This window comes from Pteropus medius, unplaced genomic scaffold (assembly GCF_902729225.1).
Source record: "Pteropus medius unplaced genomic scaffold, Ma_sr-lr_union100, whole genome shotgun sequence".
NCBI lineage: Eukaryota > Metazoa > Chordata > Mammalia > Chiroptera > Pteropodidae > Pteropus > Pteropus medius.
Window position 1 is genome coordinate 425,115 of NW_024355695.1, and position 27,026 is coordinate 452,140.

General features: G+C 35.4%; 1 pseudogene; it reads right to left on the reverse strand.

Moving 5' to 3' along the window:
* Positions 1-1,174: 1,174 nt before the first annotated feature.
* LOC120599879 (histamine N-methyltransferase-like) lies at positions 1,175-26,595 on the reverse strand (annotated as a pseudogene).
* Between the last annotated feature and the right edge of the window lie 431 nt (positions 26,596-27,026).

Consider the following 27,026-nt stretch of genomic DNA (forward strand, 5'->3'; position numbering starts at 1 on the left):
ATTTGAGCAACTGCTTACTCAAAATATATGTAAGATTGGTAAATGAATGGCAGCTATACTCATTTAGTTTGGTTCATGCTGGCATAATGCTATCAACTTTATCTGTGGCTTGGCCACTTGCATCTAGATTATTAAGTGAGCAGTTGTCACACACTCAACCATGAGAAAATTAACTATTGAATTGTTACTGGTCACACTGAAACAGCCATGGAAATAAATTCATTACCCCAATTTGTGGCTAGCCATCACATATTACTCTAGAAAAATAAAACCTATGTTGTGTGATCAGACCACAAAAATGTTGCTTCCTTGGTATTTTTTTTAGCAGGGAAAGTAAACTTTTAATAAATTATTAGTAGCTATTATTAACAGTACATTGTTCATTATTCATTTATAATAATTTAATAAATTTTCAGAGAGATTTAACATTTACAAAGGATTTTTACATCTATTATGATATTTAATATTTACATTATGACTAAAAGATAGCTAGACAGGTCATAAATCTACCAGATTTTACAGAAGAAAAAACTGAAAGTCAATTGGTCAATTAAGATGTTCTAAGACCACATAGCAAAAAAAAAATAAAAAGAGAAAGAGAGAGAGAAAGTCAGGGTCCAATTTTCAGTGTCCTAACTCCAGTGAGTTAAGTAATCTTAGCCCCCATTTATTGCCTGAAAAGACACTGAAAAGCTGTAAACAAAATAAATGAACAAGTAATGTTCTTTGATGGAAAATAACAGTGACTAGAGTGCAGAAACCTTTTGAAATAAAGTGATCAGGGAAGACATCATGGAAAAGGTTATTTTTTTTTATAGTTTTTAAAAAAGAATACACCTTATATATTTTATTAGTATCTAGGGAATTCCAATACAACCAACAAATGGGAAGAATTTTATTGTCAATAAGTCAGTGAAACTTAGGTGTCTCCATTTTTTTAGCTAATGTTTTATTTAGCCTGCATGTGGTCTCTTACCTGGAGAAAAGATGAGATAAAACTAGCAACATCATACATGATTCTACATGGAAGTCCAAGAATATCTTGGCATTTTTTAGATTTTACATATGAGAGACAATGCTCTATATTATGAGATGTATTTGTAATTTTAATATAGAAATAAATGATCAATAATGTTCAAAATATAATTTTTGAATACACTCTCACGATTGACATTTATGCCTCAACCACTATGAATCTCAGACTATTATTAAAAAGAACCTTTAAATCTTTCTTTACACTGAATTCAGGCTCTTGCAGACCTCTCAGAATTTCTGCTTTGAGATCAGGTGGTGCTGTTGTATTAAAGTTGCAGATTCCTCTCAAAAAATCCAAGGGCAGGTCTCCATTTTCATAGCCATCAATAAGACAGTCAGATATGACCATGGCGGACAGAAAGTAATAACACTCATACTTAATCTCCAACTTGTCCAGCATCTGAGTGAGGCTGTAAATGTGACACACTGGAAGAGGTCATCCTGGGGTAAGTGAAATTTGTACTTTTTCCATAGCTTGTCATAGCCACTGGTTCCTGACAAGAAAAATAAGAATCTTAGCATTGGTAGCTAAGAGACTATGGAAGAACTTCAGGGTAGCTGAGATATTTTGTACATAATATAGCATCAGAATTGTATAAATAATGTCCCACTTCTGAAGTTTCTTTTTTCTTAATCATTCTATTTTTATATTTAGATGTCTACTTATGCCAGAAACTTTATGTTCTCGAGGTTTGATGACTTGGCTATAAATTCTTTGTACTTGATGATTTGTTCAGCACTTGGTTCAACAGCTTCAATGCTGATAAAAAAAAAAAAATTCCCAGATATTGAGCCTGCACTTGGAAGAGAATTTGAAGATTAATTTCACCTGCACCTCCACCAATGCTTAGAATCTTAATTTCTGATTTTGTGTCTTCAATCCTTGCTATTATGCCTGTCAGCCTCTTGTCCATGAATTCCTGCATGCACTGGTGTTCTGTGTAATTGTTGACAAACCTCCAAAAAGATCCAATATATCTGCTGTAGTCAGAAAACAAACTCCTCATCGAAGATGCTGTATTTGGTTTTCTTTATGATGTTTTATTTAAATATAAAATTATATTTATCTAACTTTTCAAATAAATTTAATTATAATTGACATTCAGTATTATTTTATATTAGTTTCAGATGTCTAGCATAGTGCTTAGACATTTATATAATTTACGAAGTAACCTCTTCAATTAGTCTAATATACCCATCTGGCACTATACATAGTTATTACAATACTATTGTCTATATTCTCTATGCTCTACTTTACATCCCATGACTATTTTGTAACTACCAATTTATACTTCTTAATTTCTTTACATTTTTCACCCAGCCCCCTAAACCCTCTCCCATCTGGCAACCATCAGTTTGTCCTCTGTATCTATGAGTATGTTTCCATGTTCATTTGTTCATTTATTTTGTTCTTTAGATTCTCTATATAAGTGAGATCATATAGTATTTGTCCTTCTCTGTCTGACTTATTTCTTTCGCATAACACCCTCTAGTAATATTCCATTGTATATATGTACCACCTCTTCTTTATTCAATCATTTATTGATGGGCACTTAAGTTGCTTCCATATCTTGGCTATTGTAAATAGCACTGCAGTGAACGTAGGGGTGCATACATCTTTTTAAATTAGTGTTTTGGATTTCTTCGAATAAATACCCAGAAGAGGACTCTCCATACTGTTTTCCATGGTGACAGCACCAATTTGCAATCTCACCAACAGTGCACAAGGGTTCTCTTTTCTCCATATCCTTGCCAACACTTGTTGTTTGTTGATTTATTGATTATGGCCATTTTGACAGATGCGAGGTGATATTTCTTTATGGTTTTAATTTACATTTCTCTGATGATTTGTGATGTTGAGCATCTTTTCATGTCTATTTGCAATATCTATGTCCTCTTTGGAGAAAGGTCTATTCAAGTCCTTTGCCCATTTTTTAATTGGATTGTTTGTTTGTTTTTTTGGTGTTCAGTTCTATGAGTTGTTTACAAATTTGGGATATTAATCTCTTATCATATGTATCACTGGCAAATATCTTCTCCCATTCAGTAGGTTGTCTTTTCATTTTGATGGTTTCCTTTATTAGACAAAGTTGAAGTTCTACGTTTCTTGAGCACCCTTATAACTACCATAGCCTCTGCATATGGTAGATCGCTTGCCTTCATTCCATTTAGTTATTTTTCTGAAGTTTTCTCCTATTCTTTCATTTGGGACATTTTTTTGTTGTTTGTTTGTTTCATCATTTTGACTTCTTTTCAGTGTTTCTATATATTAGGAAGATCTGCTACATCTTCCAGTCTTAGCAAGGTGGCTTTATGTAATAGATGCACTATGGGGCCAAGTGGTGCAGTCTCCCTGATCTCCTGTGCTGAGTGCTACAGGCGTGTCTTTTGTGTGGGTTGTGTGTACCCTCTTGTTGTAGTTGAGCCTTGGGTGCTGTTGGCATGTCAGTTGGAAAAGATCGTTTTTAAGCTAAGTCCCTTTTTGAGTGTGGAAACATAACTCTGCCTCCCCAATGACCACAAGAGGGAGAAACAGCTATAGGGAAGCTGTGTGAGACTGGGAGCCTGTCTTACCAGCCTAGCTTCCGTGCAGACCAGCCAGCACCTGTCATTCAGGTTACAAGCCACTGCTAGGAGTGTCTCCACTGCCTAACTCTACTCTTCCTTGGTATTCTTCAAGTGCCATCAGCTATAAGCAAATTTATAAAGTAGGCAGTTTGTTAAAGGAGACTGTAGATTACCTGAATTCTTCCAATTTTGGAGACATATGCTTCACTCTCAGGGGCTCAAGCTCTTGCCCCTTTTTTCTTAGCAAACCTGCTTCTCTTCCTTCACCCTGGGTGTTGATAACTGACACAACACAGAAGAGTATTTCTCAAGCTGGTGTTCTGTGGAACGAATTTGGTAAAGTAAGTTCCTATGGAAAAACACATTTAGGAGACCTGTATTTTCATAGTGCCTCTTGTAATGTTGCCATTCATATTAACATATTAAATCTTAGAAAGTTAAACAGTGAAGAAATCTACTTAACTTTGTTTAACCCAACATCTTGCAAACTAACTTAACTCTTTTCTCAGATAACAATCCTCAAAACCATCCCTCAGTTCTAATGTTCTACAGACCAAAATTGGAGAATTCTGGTCCAATTCTAGTGTGCTTTCCAAGGTTTCTTCTCTCTCTCTCTCTCTTGAACTGGTATAAAAGATTAAAAGAAAAGGATATATTCATAAGGGTAGATTTTTAGCATTCTTCCAGGTTTGGGTTGCAGTGATTTTTTCTCTTTTTCTTTTTAAAATTTATTATTTTTTTAACCATTGAAACTTTACTAATGACCGTTAACTTTGGATAATATCACCCTACAATATTTGAAGAATAGATGGATACAATAGAAGTTAAACAGACTTTGTAATTGGACAAATCTGCCTTTAAATCTAGTTAATTCACTAATTAGTTGTGTAATTTTTGCAACTAAATTTATGCTTTTTTATGACCTCATTTTCTTTACCGGTGAAATGGAGGTGATACCCAAATCACAAATTTGTTTTGAGAATTAAATGATATAATACAAATAAAGCCCTTGGCACAGTAAATGTTTTAATTTCACTTTCTTGCTTCCCATCTTCATCACATAAATAAATTTAATCCTTTTTTTCTTCAAATATGTTCTACTAGGAAAAGAGTATTTCATAAATTCAGTGTTTTCACAAACACATTGTTAATTTTAAAAGGAAATTTTACCTGTTTGCAGACTAAAAGAGAAAATTTTCCATAAGTTGTCGTGTGTATATAAAAAGTGATTCTTTTTTTGTACTATTAAACCTCAAGCCTCAAAAACCAGTAAGTTGTTATGACCTTGCCAGCAATAGCTCAAGCTCTTGCTATTAAATGTGAGATGCCTCATATACAATTCCAAAGTATTGACTTTAGCAACAAATGAATTATTAAATGTCAAATTGTTATTTCTTGTGACAGTTTCCAAATGGATTGGGTCTACACTAACAAGTAATGATATGTGCCTCTAGCCGCCTCGCAGCTGTGGAAGAAACAGATCACAACTCCAGTGGACTCATTTTACCTGGCAACAGAGCACTGGAAGGCTCGCCCATCTGTCAACACACATTTCTCTTCTAGTCTCCTCAAGCCCCATCTTGAATTCTTTCTTGTTTAAAGAGAAAATCAAGATCTATTCAAAGCACTGGCTTTTTATAAGGACATTTCAAGTACAGTCAATAACAGATAGATTATTTATAGGGTGTCCATGTTGTTGATTAAAATCAACTGACTCCATTCTCTTAATTTGCTAGCATTCTCTTTCCTGTTTCACCCTTCAAATGATTATTGAAAACATAACAGATTCATTAATTAAATTAGTTATAAACTAAAGAGTCTCTAGTATCTCCAAGCAAAAAAACAAAAGAAAACAAACAAACAAACAAACAAACAAACAAAAACAATTAGAAAATAATTTAACCTGGGTTATGTTTGTACTTCAAATAAAAAATAACTTTTTAGATTAAGCTAAATTTTTTATTATATGTGTTAATGAGCAAGTTTTATTTGGGCATAGGTCCTCCCTCTGATTTGTGTAACATGATCATTTACTCATAGTTTTCAAATGGAATGAATAAAGGCTGCCATATTATTAAATACAAGCAAATTATTGTCCAGACTACTTTTGTTAATTGAGACCACCAGGGATGAAATTGTAAATTGTTCACACTTATCAACATTAAAATTCCCTGTATCAGTAAGCAGAAACACTTAATACATAATTATTAAAATATATTCTTTTTAAAAAAATTTAATTAAGTTTATTGGGGAAACTGGTTAATACAATTATGTAATTTTCAGGTGTACATTATCATTTGACATCTGTATATTCTATTGTGTGTTTACCACTCAAAGTCCAGTTCTCTTCAGCTACCATATATTTGATCCCGTTTACCCATGTCCTAAACCCTATATTTGACCTCCTTTACCCTGTCTACCTCCCCGCTTCCTCTCTGACCCCATTAGTAACCACTAGTCTAGGTCTTCTGGTAACCAGAAGCTTATAGTCATGTCCATGAGTCTCTGTTTCTTTGTCTGGCTCATTTGTTGCTTTTAGGTTTATATCACACATATAAGTGATATCATGTGATTTTCAACTTTTTCCGTCTGGTTTATTTCACTTAGCACGATTATCTCGAGGTCCATCCATGTTGTCGCAAATGGCAGTATTTCATCTCTTCTTATAGCTCAGTAATATTCCATGGTATGTATGTACCACTGATTCTTTATCCAATCATCTATTGTAGGACACTTCAGTTGCTTCCATGTCCTAGCCACTGTGAATAATGCTGCTATGAACATCGGTGTGCAAATATTATTTTGGATATGGGTTTTCAAGTCTGGGGTAAATACCCAGTAGAGGTATTTCTGGATCATATGTAGATTAATTCTTAGTTTTATTGAGGAATCTACATACTGTTTTCCATAGTGGCTGTACCAATTTGCAGTTCCACCAGCAATGAATAAGGGGTCCTTTTTCTCTGTGTCCTCTCCAACATTTGTTATTACTTGTCCTGTTGATTATAACTATTCTAACATGTGTGAGATGGTATCTCATTGTGGTTTTGATTTGTATTTCCCTAATGGCTAGCGATGTTGAGCATCTTTTCATATATTTGTTGGCCATTTGTATGTCCTCTAGGGAGAAGTGTCTGTTCAGGTCCTCTGCTCATTCTTTGATTGGATCATTTGATTTTTTGTTGTTATTGAGTTGTATGAGTTCTTTGTATATTTGGGATATTAGGCCCTTATCAGAGGTGTTGCTTGCAAATATATTTTTCAATTTGGATGGTTATCTCTACCTTGTTGATGATTTCCTTTGCTAAGCAGAAGCTTTATAGTTTGATGTAGTCCCATTTTTTTTTTTTTTTGCCTTACATCCCTTGCTTTTGAGGTCAAATTCATAAAATGCTCTTTAAGTCCAAAGTTCTTCAGTTTAGTTCCTATGTTGTTTTTCTTTTTCTATGAATTTTATTGTTTCAGGTCTTATATGTAGGTCCTTAATCCATTTTGAGTTAATTTTGATGTGTGGTGATAGACTACAGTGTAGTTTCATACTTTTGCAGGTGGCTTCCCAGTTTTCCCAGCACCATTTATTGAAAAGGTTTTCCTTTCTCCACTGTATATTCTTGCCTTCTTTGTAAAAAAATATTTGCCCATATAAATATGGGTTTAATTCTGGACTCTCGATTCTGTTCCACTGGTCCGTGTGCTTGTTTGTCTACCAATACCATGCCGTTTTGATTACTGTCACTTTGTAGTATAATTTGAAGTTGGACAGAGTGATACCTCCAGCCTCATTCTTTTTTCTCAGAATGGCTTTGGCAATTCAGGGTCTTTTGAGCTTCCATACAAATCTGATGATTTTTTGTTCTATTTCTTTAAAAAATGCCAATGGGATTTTGATGGGGATTGCATTATACCTATATAATGCTTTAGATAATATGGTCATTTTAATTACGTTGATTCTTCCAACCCAGGAACACAAAATATCTTTCCATTTCTTTGTATCTTCTTTGATTTCTTTTAATAGAGTCTTACAGTTTTCATTATATAGGTCCTTCATTGTTTTGTTAAATTTATTCCTAGGTATTTTGTTCTTTTTGCTGCGATTGCAAAGGGATTTATTTTTTCCACTTCTTTTTCTTATGCTTTATTATTAAAGTATAGGAGCACTATGAATTTTTGAACGTTGATTTTGTATCTGGAGACTTTATTGTATTTGCTTATTGTTTCTAGTAGTGTTATTGTGGAGTCTTTAGGGTTTTCTATATAGAGAATCATGTCATCTACAAATAGTGACAGTTTGGCTTTTTAGTTTCCTATTTGGATGCCTTTTATAGCTTTCTCTTGTCTGATTGCACTCTCTAGGACCTCGAATGTTCTATTGAAAAAGAGTGGTGATAGTGGACATACTTGCCTTGTTCCTGATCTTAGAGAGAAGGTTTTTAGTTTTTCACCATTAAGTATAATGTTAGCTGAGGGTTTGTCATATATGGCCTTTATTATGTTAAGGTACTTTCTTTCTGTACCAATTTTGTTGTATTTTGATCATAAATGGGAGCTGTATCTTGTCAAAGGCTTTCTCTGCATCTTTTGATATGATAATATGATTTTTATTTTTTAATTTGTTTATGTGGTGTATCACATTAATCAATATGCATTTGTTGAACCATCCCTGTACCTCTGGGATGAAGCCCACTTGATAGTGTTGTATAATTTTTTAAATATGTTGCTGTAATCGGTTCACTAGTATCTTATTTAGGATTTTTGCATCTGTGTTCATGAGAGATATTGGTCTGTATTATGCTTTCTTTGTTTTATCTTTACCAGGCTTTGGCATCAGAGTAATATTAGCCTCATAAAATGTGTTGAGAAGAGCTGCCTCCTCTCTGATTGTTTGGAAGAGTTTGAGGAGCATAGGGATTAAATTTTCTTTGAATGTTTGGTAGAATTCACTGATGAAGACATCTGGTCCTGTCTTTTACTTTTTGCTAGGTTTTTGATGATTGTTTCAATTTCCATGCTGCTGATCTGTCTATTGAGATTTTCTAGTTCTTGATTCAGTCTACAAAGGTTGTATCTTTCTAGGTACTGGTCCATTTCTTCTAGGTTATTAAATTTGGTGTTACATATATTTTTCATAGTATTCTTGTATGATACTTTGTATTTCTGTGATCTCAGTTGTAATTTCCTCTCTTTCATTCCTAATTTTGTTTATTTGTGTCCTTTCTCTGTTTTCTTTAGTGAGTCTAGCCAGGGGTTTGCCAATGTTATTTACCTTTTCAAAGAACCAGCTCTCTGTTGCATTTATTTTTTTTATCTTTGTTTGTTTGTTTGTTTGTTTGTTTTCAATTTCATTTTTATTTTTTGGTGCAATTTTGATTATTCCTTTTCTTCTGCTGACTTTAGGCTCCATTTGTTCTTCCTTTTCTAGTTTTTTAAGATGAAGTGTTAAGTTGTTTATTTGAGCTTGTTCTTGTTTTTGGAGATAGGCCTGTAATGATATGAACTTTCCTTCTATGACTGCTTTTGCTGTGTCCCAAAAGTTTTAATATGTTGTCCTATCATTATCATTCGTTTCTAAGTATCTCTTGATCTCTCTTTTTATTTCTTCTCTGACCCAGTTATTCTTCAGTAGCATGTTGTTTAAGCTCCATGTATTTGTGGTTCTTCCTGCTTTCTTTCTGCAGTTGATCTCTAGTTTCAAAGCATTATGATCAGAGAATATGTTGGTATGATTTCAACCCTTTTATACTTTTGAGGCTCTCTCTGTGTCCCAGTATTTCGTCGATTCTTGAGAATGTTCCATGTGCACTAGAGAATAATGTACAAGCAGCTATTTTGGGATAGAAGCTCCATAAATGTCAATTATGTCCAGTTGCTCTAATGTGTCATTTAAGTATGTTATTTCTTTATTGATTTTTTTGTTTGGATGATCTGTCCATATCCGACAGTGGGGCATTTACGTTCCCTACTACAATAGTGTTTTGGTCTGTTTCTCCCTTTAGCTCTGTTAGTAATTGCTTTACATATTTCAGGGCTCGCTGATTGGGAGTATAGATATTAATAAATGTTATATGTTCTTGGTGCATGATTCCCATTATCATTAGGAAGTGCCCTCAGTATCTTTCTTTACCTTTTTTATTTCGAAGTCTGTTTTCGTCTGATATTAGTACCGCTACTCCCACTTTTCTCTGAATGTCATTTGCTTGAAATGTCATTATCCACTCGTTCACTTTGAGTCTATATTTGTTTTCGGATCTGAGATGTGTCTCTTAAGGCAGCATATGGTTGGGTTTTGTTTTTTGATCCATGTTGAAACTCTGTGTCTTTTTATTGGTGAATTCAGTCCATTGACATTTAGGGTGATTATTGAAATATAAGGTCTTCTTATAGCCATTTTATCTTTAGATTTCTAGTAGCTTGGTGTTTCCATTGCTTCCTTGTCCTTGTGTTTCTTTTTCTTTTCTTTTTTTTTTTTGGTTCTTGTGGTTTTCCTCTGGTCCTTTTGTTTTTGTTTTATATTTTATTGTTCTGAATCTTCTGTGTGTGGTTTATCATTTATGAATGTGTAAAGGATAGTGTGAGTGTGTGTGTGTGTGTGTGTGTGTGTGCGTGTGTGTGTATACATCCATTTTCTTCTGCGCTTGCCTTGTCTCCACTCCCCTTTGTGAATTTGGATCTTTGAATTCTCCCTGCCCTTTCTCATTCATTGTTATCTCAATTTGTTCTTATGTATGCTGAATGTTCATTACTATCTTGTTATAACAATTTGCTTATTATTTAAGCTTATAATATCCTGTTCTTAGTAAGGGTTGCCCCTCTGTTTCATTGCCCAATAGTCACTTTTACTCATAATTATAGTTTTTTTTTTTTTGTCATTTTGTTTTAGGTGAACTGACCCCTTTCAGTATTTCCTGTAGTGCAGGCCTTGTAGTGGAGAATTCCCTCAATTTTTGTATGTCTGTAAAAGGCTTAATTTCTCCTTCATGTCTAAAGGAGTGCTTAGCTGGATACATTATTCTAGACTGGTAGTTCCTTTCACTTAATAGTTTAAATATTTGATTCCATTCCTTTCTGGCTTGTAAGGTTTGCGCTGAAAATTCCAAGGATAACCTAATGGGTTTACCTTTATAAGTTACTATTTTTTTTTCCTGGCTGCTCTGAGAATTCTGTCTTTGTTGATGATATTTTTGTAATTTTAATATAATGTTTCTTGATGAATGCCTTTTGGGGTTGAGATAATTGGGTGTTCTGTCGAATTCTTGAATTCCAAGCTCCAGCTCATTTCTTAGATTTGGGAAATTCTCATCAACTATTTGTTTGAAAATGCTTTCTAATCCCTGTTTCTTTTCCTTGTCTTTAAAATGCTTATTATTCTTATGTTTCTTCTTCTGATGTTATCAGCTAGTTCTTGAATTTCTCTTTCACTATTTTTCATTCTCTCTTTCTCTCTTCTTGCTTCTGATTCATTTGTAGACTTCTGTCTTTGATATCACTGATCCTTTCCTCCATTTGGTTGACTCCATTTCCCAAACTTGCTTTTTCATTTTTCAATTCTTGTAGTGTGTTCTTCATCTCCAGAAGTTCTATTTGGTTCTTTTTGAGGGTTCCAATTTCCTTGCTCTGCTCCTCTAGTTGGTTTTTCAATTCCTGAATTTGTTGATTTGAGTTGTTTTGGATCTCATTGATTTTTTTTCAGAAGTAACATCCTGAATTCTCTGTCATTTAAGTCGCATATTTCTATGTACGTAAGCTTTTTTTTCTGGAGATTTTTCTTTCTTTCTAACATGTCTTGTAACTTTGATTGTTCTTGGTGTTTAATGGAGTATTTCTTTGCCTGGGCATTAATGGATATGTTCTGCTGTTTTTCCAGCAGAAGATTTATTATGTAAAGGTCTCTCTTTAGCCTGTTGCAAAGAAGGCGCTTTACTTTTGGTTTCTAGTAGGTGGCGTCTAAGCCTCTTGGATCCCTGCTTTATATAAAGTGTAAATGTCTTTTTTTTTATTTTCTTGTAGATATTTAATCACACTTGCTATCTTCAGTTTCAGTCCCTGTCAGTGTCAGCGACAGTCTCAGCAGTGTTTGATCAGATTCCCCTGGCCTCTGCAGTAATTGGTCTCTGAGGGATTAGTGGGTGGTGCCCTCTTGGTTGGGGGTTGGAGGCTGTGGCTCAGTCTCGGTTTTGCACCTGTGGTCAGCAAAAATCAGCTGTTGTTTTATTGCAGTTCTGTCCCGCTTCTCTGCTTTCTGACCTGATAACTGGGCCTTGAAGACAGTTGGCCACAGGGAGCTCACAGCTATCCCAGGCAGGAATGTTCAAGGAACTCGCTGCATGAACTTGCTGCTCCTTCTCCCCTCCCCCTCTTCCTATGGGGAGCTCTGGCAGCTGCAAGAGGCGACTTCTTTATTACTCCTAGTCCACTGCCCGACACCCGGGGTTCTGACCTGTGGTAGCTCTTATGCGCAGATCCCATGCTCAGATGTGCTGGTGTGCAGTTTGGGTGTTTTTTGTTGAGTTTTAGATGTTCAGCTTATTGTTGTTTCAAGGGGATAGATCTGGGGATGTTTCTCAATCCACCATGTTTTCAAAGATCCTCTTGCAGGATTGATGTGTTGCGTACAGAAATCCACTGAAATGATTAAGTACCATTAACTTGTTCTGCTCTCAATCTATTTTCTTTTCAGAGGTGCTCCGTGGGATAAAATCAGATAGAATAGCAGTGATATGACACTTTGTCCAACATTAGGACTCCTTGGAATGATACACTGTCCTAAAATATATTCTTATTAATACACTCTTCTAACTACTCTTTCTGAATAGGAAGTGAGCTAGGAGATTTAGTTCAAGCATGATTTTGTGCTGATATACTACTGTAAACATTTTAAGATTACTTCAATTGGTAGCGTGAAGGTGTTTAGCTTCTTCAATAGCATTAGCATTACAGTTTCTCAGCTATCATTCAAAACCTTGGTGTAAATCAAGAAGGGAGAGAGATAGTAGTAGAGAGAGAGAGAGAGAGAGAGAGAGAGAGAGAGAGAGAGAGAAAATCATTGGCCAAGACTATTGTATTGTACATTGGCTTGCTAATGTTTTCGGTCTTTAACTAGCTATAAATCATCTGCTAATGGTATGTTCAAAGTTTCACAACTCTGCAGAAGCTCAGAGAAAGGAAACACATGTGAATGCTATTTATCATTCTGAATGATTAAAGAGAGAGGTAGCAATGTTATTTTGCCAACAGATCTATCAATCATTCTCTGTTCCTAACAATGTCCATGTAGATTGTTTCTTACCTTCCTCTGGAAACTTTTATGGTAGATGACTACTGACATCAAGTACTTTGGGAAATATTCAAATATATAGGTGCACATTCTTTTGTAAGCTCAAGCGGTACTAAGCTACATGTTACTTTCATCACCCATCTTTCTTTCTTTACCTACACCTAGTTGTTGGCCTTGAAGTTAACAAAGCATACAATAAGTAGTAAGAAAAGCAACCTCTTAATTCTAGCTTTTCTATTTGGCATTACTGGGAACACTCACAAGGGCCTCAAATCACAATAAATACAAAATGAATGGGGCTTTATGGAAGCTCCATGTATCTCCATCAAGGATATATATTTTTCTAATCTAAATAATATAAATATTGAGTGATATTGGTAAAAGTAATAAAGCGAAGGCATCCAAAAAGTCTCTCCTCCATAAAATCAATAAGAACACTGGCAAAAATGGACAAGTATTAACTTTGGAGGATTCCAGTCAAGATAGCAGAGTAGATAAATGTTGTGCTTGCTTCTCTTACAACCACATCAAAATTACAACTAAACTACAGAATAACTATCATTGGGAGTCACCTGAAGTTTAGCTGAACAAAAGTCTTACAACTGGAGAAACACAGAGAAGGCCACTTTGAGACTGGTAAGAGAGAGGAGACATGAAACAGGCTGGTCCCACATATGTGTGTGGTAGTTGAGAATCAAACGGAATATCTCAGCTGTGGAGTTCCCTCCTGAGGAGTGGGGGGTCCCGGGCAACACCTGGCTTTCCAGATCAGGGTGCCAGTGCTGGGAAGAGAAGTCCTTACAACCTCTGGCTGAGAAAACTAGCAAGGATAGTGGCTGAGTAAGATGAAGGGCTGGGAGAGACCCAGGTTTTCTCTTAACGGGCCTCACATGAACATACTAGCTGACAACTCACTCATCCTGAATTTTAGCACTTGAGTAGCAGCTCCAATGTACCTGGGACATATGAGGAGGAAATGTGTTGTCTGGCTTCAGGGTGAAGGCTGGAGGGGCAACTTTCTCCAAGACAGAAGTGGTGGTAGAAGCTATCGTTCCTTTGTTGAGACTACTTTGCCCAGCTAGCAGACCCAGGCGGCTGCCATAACTGAGTCTCTAGTAACATAACACTGGTTGCCTGGCCCTGGTGAGTCCCTGATTGTATCCCTCCCAAATTGTGGGCCTACCAAAGCCGCTTCCAGTGGATTTTCCATACCAATAGTCTGTCTTGGCTCATGCTGTAGACTTTATTTTTTCTTTCTAAAATCCCTCAAAGGTTCACAAAACCTAAACAAGCAGCATCTGGCCTCAGCGTGCCTCATACTTGTTGCTGAGCAGACCCAATCTCGGCACTAGTGACAGCCGACCTCAGTTCACAGCTTAGCCTCTCGAGGCACTTCCAAATCCTGCATAGGTGGTGGCCATCTGAGGATTACTTACTGGCTCATGCCAAGCATGTTTTTATATATCTGTTGGCCATTTGTATGTCTTCTTGGGAGAAGTGTCAGTTCAGGTCCTCTGCCTATTTTTTAATTGGATTTTTTGTTGCTGTTGAGTTGTATGAGTTCCTTATATATTTTTGAAACTAGTCCCTTATTGAAGGCACTGTTTCCAAATATATTCTCCCATTTAAATGATTCCCTTTTTGCCTTGTTTTGCTGTTCAGAAACTTTTGAGTTTGATGTAGTCCCATTAATTTATTTTTGCTTTTACTTTTCTTGACTTTGAGGTCAAAGCAGAGATACATGGACATGGACTATGGATTAGTGCTTACCAGAAGAAAGGTGGGGAGTGGGGATGTAGATAGTGGTAAAAGGGACAAATATTTGGTGATGATAGGAAAATTGACTTTGCATGGTGAACACTCAATGCAATATATATATATACAACATATTGTTGAATTGTACACTTGTCAGTTATTTGATTTTATTAAACAATATCACTCCAATAATTTTTATGTAAAGATATAATCTGTATGACAATAAAAGCACGAAGGATAGAAGGAAAGTTTTATATACAATTGATATTAAGTTGATATTAATCTGAACTATATTGATATCATTAAGATGCCAATTACAGTCTCCAAGGCAACCACTAGGAATGTAACTAATATATAATTTTAATTCTCTTCATGTTTCTTCAAATATTATATATATATATATATATATAATGTGTGTGTATAATAACCAAGAGTTAAAGAAGAAATCTTTGGAAAAATTGGCCAGAACTTTGAAATAATCTAAATTAAAATACAATCTACTAAAATTTGTGAGATGTGATGAAAGCAATGCTTAGAAATAAATGTATAGCTGTGAACACCTGCATTTTAAAACAATCTCAAATCAATAACATAGCTTTTCAACTTAAGAAATTGAAAACACAAGCAAACTAAGCCTAAAGCAAACAAAATAAAACAAAACAAAAGCAAAAATAAAAAATAAAAGCAAAAATAAAAAAGGCGAACAAAATAAATAAAAGAAATACATGAAATAGAGAATAAAAAAGAGAAATCAATGCTACAAATTGCTATTTTGAAAGTATCAACAATATTTACAAAACTTTAGCAAGACTGATCAAGAATAAAAAGAGAAAACAACTACTAAAATCAGAAAACAAAGGACATGACTACAGAACTTACAGAAAAAAATAACTAGTCATATAAGGGAGTACTCTGAAACTTGAAAAACAACAAATTAAATAACCTAAATGAAATCGACATATTCTTAGTATGATTCAAACTACTGAACTGCTACAAGAAGAAATAGAAAATTAGAATAACCATTCAACTGTAGAGAATGAATCAGTAGTTAAAGAACTTACTATAAAGAAAAGCCCAGGGCCAGATGGCTTCACTGGTGAATTCTACCAAACATTTAAAGAAGACCTGATACCAGTCCTCCTCAAGCTCTTTTGAAAAAGAGAGAGGTGGGAACACTTTTAGATTATTCTACGAGACCAGCATTACTATGATATCAAAGCCAGATAAAGACATCACAAGAAAACTACAAACCAATATAATTTATGAATATAAATGCAAAAATCCTCAACAAAGTATTTTTAAACCAACTAAAGCAATATATAGAATAGTCTAAAAACTCTGGCCCTGTTGGGCCAGTCTTCCAGCTAAAAACTCCCTCAGGTTCAGTTTATTTGGGATTATCTTAATTTCTCCTTTATTTTTGAAGGATAATTTTGTCAGATATAGAATCCTTGATTTTTATTTTTTTCATCACTTTAGCTATGTCATCTCACTGAATTCTGACCACCATAGCTTTTTTTTTTAATTAGAAGTTGACTGTTATTCTTTATTGAGGATTCTTTGTATGAGATGAGTCAATTCTATCTTGTTGATTTAAAAGTTTTCTCTTCTTTTTTCATTCATAAACAGTTTGATTATAATGTATCTTGGTTTGGATAACTTTGTATTTATCCTACAGGAAATTTACTGAGCTTCTTGAATGTGAATATTCATGTCTTTTATCAAATTTGAGACGTTTTGGCCATTATTTCTTCTAATATTCTTTCTTCCCCTCTCAGGATTTCATCTTCTTCTGGGAGTCCAAATTTGTGTATGTTGATACACTTGATAGTGTCCTGCAGTCTCTTAGGCCCTGTTTATTATTTTTTGCTTTCTCATTATAATTTAAATATTTTACTAATCTCTATTTGTATAAACATCATTCTTTTGATTTTCTTTAGTTCTTTGTTCATAATTTATTTTCTTTCAGGTTATTTAAGATAGTTGACTTAAAGTCTTTGTATAATCAGTTCAATGTCTGTGTTTCTTCAGGTTCAGTTTCTGTTTATTTATTTACTTTTACTTTTTTACAGGACATATATTCTTGTTTTTTTTTCTTGCCTCACAATTTTTTTGTTGAAAACTGGAGATTTTGCATAATATTTAACTGTGGAAATCAGATTATTCCCTTTATTCAGGATTTTTATTGTTGTTGCTTGCTGAAAGTTGTAGTAGTTTGATTAGTGACTTTTTGAACTATTTTGGAAAAGACTGCATTCTATGTTCTGTATGGTCTATAAAATCTCTGTTCCTTTAGCTCGTGATTACCTAGTAGTTTGAAAGATTCCCTTATATTCCTTGAGAAAGGAAGGAAGGAGGGAAGGAATGAAGGAAGGAAGGAAGGAAGGAAAGTAAAGGAAGGAAGGAAGGAAGGAATGAAGGAAACGTAAGGAACGAAGGAATGAAGAAGGAAAAAGCAAAGCAAAGCAAGGCAAGAAAAGAAAAAAAAAACATGTCTTTACAGATTGGTTCTGTGTTGGGGCACTCTTTCAGTGTTTAGCCAGACACTTTATAATAATGCTTTAGACTTCACGTTTTGGTTTCACTGAGCTGAAAGATAAACCCAAGTTACTAAAAATAAAAATAAAAGTGGGGACCTTACTACTGGTTCTACAGAAATAAATACGATTATGAGAAGTACTATGAACAATGATATTGCAAGAACAAAACAAACAAATTTAATAAATTGGACAATAATAGAAACACATAACCTGCCAAGACTGAATTATGATAAAAATAGAAAATTTGAATATACCTATATTAGTAAGGAGATTGAATCAGTAATCAAAATCTCCCCGAAAAGCAATGCCCCGGACCAGATGGATTCACTAGTAAATTCTACCAAAAGTTTAAAGAATAATTAGCACCAATGCTTTTGAAACTTTTCTAAACAATTGAAGAGGTGAAAGGACTTCCTCACTTATTCTCTGAGGCTAATATTATATTAATACCAATACCCAAGAGAGACACTACAAAAAAACACAGACTAATATCCCTTATAAATATTAATGCAAAAATTCTCAAAAAATTTCTAAAAACTGATTTAGGAAGCATATTAAAAGAATTATACAGTAAGGCAAGTGAGATATATTACTGGATTGCAAAAAGGGTTCGACATATGACAGTCAGTCAATGTAACATTAACAATATCAATAAAAAAATGCATAATCATCTTAATTGATACAGAAAAAGCATTCGATAATATACAACACCTTTCCATGATAAAAGCATTTAACAAACTAGGAATAGAAGAAAACTTATTCAAAATAATAAAAGCTATATAAGAAAACCACACTGCTACTGAAAAACTTTCTCCTAAGATCAGAAACAATACAAAGATGTCTCCTTTTGCCAATTCTCTTCAACAGAGTACTTGAAGTTTTAACCAGAACAATTAGGCAAGAAGAGGAAATAAAAGGAATCCAATTTTGTAAAAAAATCAGTAAAATTATCACCGTTTGCATGATATAATCTTATAGGTAGAAACTATAACTATTCCACACAAAACTGTCAAAACTAATGAACAATTTTAGAAAAATTTCATGATCCAAAATTGACACGCAAAATTTAATTGTGCTCCTATGCATTAACAATAAACAATCTGAAAGAAAATAAGAAAACAACTTAATTTGCAATAACATCAAAAGGAATAAAATACTTAAGACTACATTTAACTAAGGAGGTGAAAAACATGTATACTGGAAACTACAAAATATTTCTGGAGGAAATTAAAGAAGACATAAATAAAAAGAAAGACATCCCAGATTTGTGGAATAAAGATCTTAATACTGTTAAGATGTAAATTCTAACACAATGCAAACTACAGATTCCATATGATTTATTTTCTTTCAATGTTACATTTGTTTTGTAGAAATAGAAGAATCCAACCTAAAGTTCATAGGGAATTTCAAGGGATCCCAAATAACCAAAATAATCCTGAAAATGAACCAAGTTGGAAGTCTCACACTTCACTGATTCCAAAATTTATTACAAAACTACAGAAAGCAAAATAGCATGGCACTGACATAAAGACAGACATATATACCAATTAAACAAAATAAAGACTCTAGACATAAATCCTCACATATATAGTGAAATAATTTTCAATAAGAGAGCCAAGACTGTTCTATGAGGAAAGGATTGTCTATAGTATGGAACATAATATCCGCATGCAAAAGATTGAAGTTGGACCTTTACCTTAGACCATATACAAAAATGAACTCAAATTGGGTCAAAGGCTAACATAGGAGCTAAAATGATAAAATAGAAGAAAACAGAAAGAAAACTTCAAGACATTGGATTTGGCAGTGATTTCTTGGATATAACACCAAAAGCACAGACAACAAAAGAAAAATAGATAAATTGTACTTCATCAAAATAAAAAATTTTGTGTATGAAAGAACTTTATCAACCGAGTAAAAAGGCAACATGTATGTTGGAAGAAAATATTAACAAATCATACAGCTGACAAGGAATTAATATCCAGGATATATAAAGAATTCCTGCAACTAAAAAAATAAATCTGATTTTAAAATGGGCAAGGAACTTGAATAGACATTTGTATAAAAAGGATATACAAATGGCCAATAAGCACATGAAAATATGTTCAACATCTCTAAACATAAGGGAAATACAAATCAGAATCACAAGTTTCCAAATACTAGCTCACACTCATTAGAATGGCTATTATTAAAATCAGAACAAAACAGGAAGTAACAAGTATTGGTGAGGAAGAGGAAAAATTGGAACCCTTCTGCAATGCTGGTGGAAATGTAAAATGGTGCAGCTGCTGTGGAAAACATAAAGGCAGTTCCTCAAAAATTTAAACAGAATTACCATATGATTTAACAATTTCTCTTCTGGATATATACCAAGAAGAATTGAAAGCAGATCCTTGGACAGTATAGTTTTTTTTTTTTTAAATTAGTTTCAAGTATAGAGTACGTCAGTTTAGATGTCTATATAGTTCATAAAATAGGATCCCCACAATTGCTCCCTCCTCCCCATAGCCCTCAACCTAAAAGCCGACACATACTAATGCTAACTGCATTCTCTATATACCATGCTCCCCCTCTCTGTGACCATCTAGCAACTACTAATTGGTACCTCTTTAACCTATCACCCCATTCTCCCCAGCCCAGCCTCCACCCCACCCCCCTCTGTCCATCACCAAATTGTCCACTATATTTGTGAGTTCGTTTTCGATTAGTTTGTTCTTTCTGTTCCTTACATTCTAAATATAAGTGAAATCATATGGTATTTATATTTCTCTATCTGACTTATTTCACTCAGCATAATAACCTCTAGGTCCATCCATGTTGTTTCAAATGGTATTATTTCATTTTTTAATGGTTGAGTAATATTCCATTGTATATATGAACCATGATTTCTTTTTCTAATCGAATCGTCTGTTGATGGGCATTTAGTTTGCTTCCATATTGTGGCTATTGCAAATTGTGCTGCCATAAATATTGGTGTGCATAGATCTTTATGAATTATTGTTTTGGTTTTCTTTGGATAAATACCCAGAAGTGCAACTGCTGGGTCAAAAGGTATCTCTATTTTTAATTTTTGGAAAGGCATTTATACTATTTTCCATAGTGGCTGTACCAATTTGCAATACCACCAACAATGTACAAGGGTTCCTTTTTTTGACATCTTTCACAACACTTGTTTTTTTATTTTATCGATGATAGACATTCTGAAAGGAATGAGTTGGTATCTCATTGTGCTTTTAATTTGCATTTCTCTGATGATTAGTGACCTTGAGCATCTTTTCATATGTCTCTTAGCCATCTGTATTTCCTATTTGGAGAAGTATCTGTTCAGATCTTCTGCCCACTTTTTAGTTGGATTGTTTGTTTTTTTCCTGTTGAGTTGTTTGACTTTATATATTTTGGATATTAACCTCTAATCAGATACATCATTAGTGAATATCTTCTCCCAATAAATCAGTTGTCTTTTTGTTCTGTTGATGTTTTCCTTTGCTGTACAAAAACTTACTGCCTATGATTTCTTCTAGAAGTTTTATGGTTTTGGGTCTTACATTTAAGTCTTTAATCTATTTTGAGTTTATTCTTGTATACAGTGTAAGAAGGTGGTTCAGTTTCTTTTTCTGTTGCATGTATCTGTCCAATTTCCCCAACACCATTTATCGAAGAGGCTATCTTTATCCCATTGTATATTCTTACTTCCTTTATTATATATTGAGGGAGCATATAGGCATGGATTTATTTCTGGGATCTTTATTCTGTTTCATTAATCAATGTATCTATTTTTATGCTAGTACCATACTGTAGCCTTGTAGTATCGTTTGATAACAAGTAGCATGATACTTTCAACTTTGTTCTTCTTTCTCAAGATTGCCATGGCTTCATATAAATTTTAGGATTATCTGTTCTAGCTCTCTGAAAAATGCCATTGGTATTTTGATAGGGATTGCATTGAATCTATAGATTGCTTTGCATACTATGGCCATTTTAATGATATGAGCATGGTATATGCTTCCGATCATTATTATCTTCTTCAATTTTTTTGAAATGACATAATTTTCTGAAATCAGGTCTTTTACCTCCTTAAATAATTTGATTCCCAGGTACTTTATAGTTTTCAATGCAATTATAAATGGAATTGTCTTCTTAATTTCTCTTTTGGAAAGTTCATCTTTGGTGTATAAAAATTCCACAAACTTTTGAATATTTATTTTGTAACCTGCTAATTTATCGAATTCATTGATCAATTCTAACAGTTTTTCGGTGGAATCTTTAGGGTTCTCTATATATAATATCATGTCCTAGGCAAATAACGAGAGTTTTACTTCTTCCTTTCCAATTCGAATGTATTTTATTTCTCTTTCTTATCTTATTACTGTAGCTAAGACTTCCAATACAATGAAGAGGAATGGTGAAAGCAGAAATCCTTGTCTTGTTCCTGATCTTAAGGAAAATGCTTTTAGCCTTTCTGCATTGAGTATGACGTTAGCTGTAGGTTTGTCATATATTGCCTTTATTATGTTTAGGTATGTTCCTTCTATTCCAACTTTGCTGAGAGTTTTTAACCATAAATGGATGACGGTTTTTGTTGAATACTTTTTCTGCATCTATTGATATGATCATATGGTTTTTATCTTTTGATTTGGTAATGTGGTATATCACATTATTTGATTTGCAGTTATTGAACCAAACTTTCATCCCAGGAATAAATCCGACTTGATCATGGTGTATGATATTTTTAATGTATTGCTGAATTCGGTTTGCTAATATTTTGTTGAGTATTTTTGCGTCAATGTTCATAAGAGATATTAGCCTTTAGTTTTCTTTTTTGTAATGTCTTTGTCTGGTTTTGGAATCAAGGTAATGGTGTCCTCATAAAAGGAGTTAGGGAGCCTTCCTTCTTCTTACATTTTTTTGGAATACTTTGAGAAGAATAGGTGATAATTCTTCTTTGAATATTTTATAAAATTTACCTATGAAGACATCTGGTCCAGGACTTTTGATTTTTGGGAGACTTTTGATTAACTATTCTATTTCATTGGTGGTAATTGGTTGGTTCAAATTTTCTGTTTCTTCTTGACTCATTCTTGGGACATTGTGTATTTCTAGGAATGTGTCCATTTCTTCCAGGTTGTCCAATTTGTTCGCTTATAATTGTTCATAGTATTTCCTTATGATCCATTGTGTCTGTGGAGTTCATTGTTATTTTTGCTCTTTCATTTCTGATTTTATTTGAGTCCTCTCTCTTTTTTCCTTGACGAATCTGGCTAAGAGTATGTCAATTTTGTTTATCCTTTCAATGAACCAACTCTTGGTTTAATTAATCTTTTGCTTTGTTTTTCTAGACTCTATTTCATTTATTTCTGCTCTGGTCTTTATTATTTTCTTCCTTCTATTCACTTTGGGCTTTGTTTGCTGTTCTTTTTCTAGTTCTTTTAAGTGTAAGTTTAGATCGTTTATTTGAGCTTTTTCTTGTTTCTTGAGGTAGGCCTATATTGCTACGAATTTCACTCTTCTGACTGCTTTCGCTGTGTTCCATAAATTTTGAGTCACTGTGTTTTCATTTTCATTTGTTTCTAGGTATCTTTTGATTTTTTCCTTGATCTCATTAATAACCCATTCATTGTTTAGTAGCATGCTATTTAGCTTCTATGTGTTTGTGTATTTTCCAGGTTTTTTTCTGGTAGTTGATTTCTAGTTTCATAAAATTGTGATCAGAGAAGATGGTTAATATGATTTTAGTCTTCTTAAATTTATTGAGACTTGCTTTGTGTCCTAACATGTAGTCTATCCTAGAAAATGTTCCATGTGCACTTGAGAAGAATGTATATTTTTGCTGCTTTGGAGTAAAATGCTCTGAAAATATCTATTAAAGTGATCTGGTCTAGTGTGCCTTTTAGGCTCATTGTTTCCTTTTTGACTCTTTCCTGAAAGATCTGTCCACTGGTGTCAATGGGGTGTTAAAGTCTCCTACTATGAGTTTATTACTGTTGATCTCTCCTTTTATGTCAGTCAATAACTGCTTTATGCATGTGAGTGCTCCAACGTTGGGTGTATATATGTTTACTAGAGTTATGTCCTCTTGATTTATTGATCCCTTTATTATTATGTAATGCCCTTTTTTGTTTCTTATTATAGTTTTTGTTTTAAAGTCTATTTTATCTGATATAAGTATTGCTACCCCAGCTTTTTTTTCTCATTTCCGTTAGTGTGACAAATCTTTTTCCATCCCTTTATTTTCAATCTGTGAGTGTCATTTGATCTGAAGTGAGTCTCTTGAAGACAGCATACACATGAGTCTTGTTTTCTTATCGATTTAGTTACCCTATGTCTTTTGATTGGAGCATTTAATCCATTTACATTTAAAGTGATTACTGATAGGTACATTGTTACTGTCATTTTATTATTCGTATTTGTTATTTCTATTTTCTTTTTTATCCCTTCTCCTTTTACAGAAGTCCCTTAACATTTCTTATAATACTGGCTTGTTGGTAATGAGTTCTTTAAGCTTTTTCCTGTCTGGGATGCTCTTTATCTCATCTTCCTTTTTAATCAAAAGCCTTGTTGGGTAGAGTGTTTGTGGTTGTAGATTCTCGTTTTTCATAACTTTGAATATTTTTTGCCATTCCCTTCTGGCCTGCAAAGATTCTATTAAAAAATCAGCAGATATTCTCATGGGGTTACCCTTGTAAGTAACTAGCTGCCGTTCTCTTGCTGCTTTTAAGATTCTATCTTTGTTTTTTGACCTTTGGCATTTTAATTATGATGTGTCTTTGTGTAGATCTGTTTGAATTCCTCTTGTTTGGGACTCTGTGCTTCCTGAACTGGTATGTCTAATTCCTTTGCCAGGTTAAGGAAGTTTTCTGACATTATGTCTTCAAATAGATTCTCAATTCCTTGCCCTATTTCTTCTCTTTCAGGTACTCCTATGATCTGGATATTTTTATGCTTCATATTGTCACTGAGGTCTCTTAAACTATCCTAATTAAAAAAAAAAATTCTTTTTGGTGTTCTGATTGGGTATATTCTGTTACCTTGTCTTCCAATTTGCTGATTTCATCTTCTGTTTTGTATAATCTACTATTGAATCCTTCTAGTGCATTCTTCATTTCAGTTATTATAGTCTTCATTTCTGTCTAGTTCTTTTTTATGGCTTCTATGTCCTTTTTTATGCTTACTATCTCTCTATTGAGGTTCTCATTGTGCTCATCCATTCTCCCATATAAGTTCATTGAGCATCTTATAACCATTATTTTGAACTCTGTTTCTGGTAGGTTGCTTGATTCTATTTTGTTCAGCTTATTTTTTGGCGTTTTCTCCTGTTGTTTCATTTGTGACACGTTTCTTTGTTTTATTTTATTAGCCTCTCTGTGTTAGCTTCTATGTGTCAGGAATATTTGTTTTGTCTTTCGGACTTGGCCAGATTGCCTAATGTGGAAGGTGTCCTGTGTGACCCAGTGTTGCACGCTCCCTGATTCCCTACGCCAGGGGCTCTGGACGTGATCTTAGTGTGAGTTATGTGTGATCTTCTGTTGTTTCCAAGTCTTTATTGTTGTTAATATATCAGTGGATGGGATTAACACTCAGGCTGAATAATTGTGGTAGTTGGCTACACTCACAGATTAAGTGTTGCTATATGGGGGCTGACCTCACTGTGTGCGATTTGCCCTATCAGACATATGTACTTGTTGAAACTACCCTTTGTGTGTACCACTATTGGGACTAGTCAGGAATCGCTTCATTGTGGTCTGGTGTCAGCCTCCAGATGTGTTGGTTTTGTGGCCCTTTGTGAGGGGCTTCCCCATAGACCAAGGTCAGCCACTGCTTTTGATTGCTTAGGGATACCTGGTGGGAACTACAAAGCTATCCATAGATGGTTGTTGCCTATGCTGGATCTATAGGTAAGTGGGAGAGACAACGTTGTAGGCAGTGGTTGGTTATCCCTCTGTCACTGACCTGTGGCAGATTATCACAGGTACCAGTGTTCCTGAAGGCCTGACACTGCCTGTCAGTTGCCTGTAAGTCTCTGAAACTGGATGATCCTCTGGGTGGTATGTGTGCTGTGTGGTGCAGTGCCCCTGGGAGTCTCCTGGGTCTATTGAATAAATTTCCGCCTGCCACTGCAGTATCAGTTTATGTGCCATCACTGTCGCTGTGGCTCCCTGTACAAGTTTCCACTTATAGGAAGGTCAGCTCCTGCCCACCTTGGTCCTGAATGTGCTTCCCCAGGGCAGGGGCAGCTGCATATCAATGTGCAGTGGGCATTTTGTGCATTGGATGAGGCAAGAGCTCAGGGATTCATAGGCTGTCAGGCCAATACACACCCCTGCAATCCCCTCAAAAGATATTGTACCTCGTCCAGTCAGCACAACTGTTTTCATCAAAATACACTCACTATGCTAGCCAAGATCTGTTGCCTGTTCTGACTGCACAACCCCAGAGCCAAACAGGGCATGGTAGGCTGCCTGTCAATGGGTTGCAGGCACTTTGTTACTTGGATTAAATGGGATCTCAGGGAGATAAGGGCTGCGAGGCCAATACAGCCTCAGTTTTGCTGTAACTTCTGTGCTTTGGTGTTCCTGGCATTGGTGTTCCCAGATCACAGTGAGACCAGCTGCTGTCTGGGGTGGTACCATAGACCCCTGAGATCCCCAGACACAATATTGCAACTCTTGCAGGCAGCAGAGGTCTGTTTGCTGCTGATTTTCATGCAGTGCCCACCTGGTGCTAGCCAACATTTGTTGCCTGGGCGAATTGGGAGATCAGGAGATGGGAGGGGTAGGGCTGTGGCAGTTCACTTTCAGTGGGCTGCCTGGATAATGCGACAATTTGTGGGTAGGGTGGGGCAGAGTCTCAGAGAGACAGTGGCAGTCAGATCAATATAGCCTCAGTCTTGCAGCAACTTTGGTAACCATTTGCACGTTCACATAGAAGTCCCAGATCACAGCACAACCAGCTGTTGTCTGGGACTGGCCCACACATCCTCGATATCCACTCAAGTTCATGTTGGCAGCAGTGATTTGCCTGACCCTATCTCAGAAATGGGGCTCACAGTGCCGGCTGCCAGCTGTGAATGCTTAGCCCTGAATTGGAACAGGGCCTGTCAGCCATCCAGTAATAAAAGCCCCGGGCAATCTACAGGTTGAGTGGGGCTGGCTGATTCCCTCTGGCCAGAGCTTCCTACTGGCTCTGTGGGAAGGGTCTGCATTGGCAAGCTTGTTCCATCTGTAGATTGCCAGGTAGAGAGGTCAGACTAAGGTACAATGGTGACTGCCCTTCCAGCCCTCATTCTGGCTCCAGGTGATGCAGTCTTTCTCAGAATGAATCCCACGTGAGCCTCTGACCCACCTTCGGTATCCTGGATGAGCTTCCACAGGTCTGAAAGCCTGTGCGCTGGTCCTTCAAAGGAGCATCTAGGGTTTCGTTCTCGCCCATACGGCCAGAATCTTCGCTGGCTTTTACAGTCTAAGTCATAGGAATCTCCTCCTCCCTGGGCTAGGACCCTGGGCTGGGGAGCCCTCAAATGAGACCAGGACCCCCTCTCCTTCAGGAGAGCCTCTGCAGCCTTGCTCTCCCTCCTGGTGTTCCTCTACTACCCACGGGTGCGGGTCTAGCCCAATTCACGACTTTGCCCCTCCTACTGGCTTTAATGTGGCTCCTTTATATTTTCAGATGTAGGTGTTACCATCAGCTGGACTTACATTGATTCTCCATGTTGATTATTTTATAATTTGGTTGTAATTTCAATGCAGACCTGGGAGGAGACTAACAATGATTTAACTAGTCCACTGTCTTCCTCCACCTCCTCCTCAGACAGTATAGTTTTATACCCATGCCCATGGCAGCACTATTCACAATAACCAAAA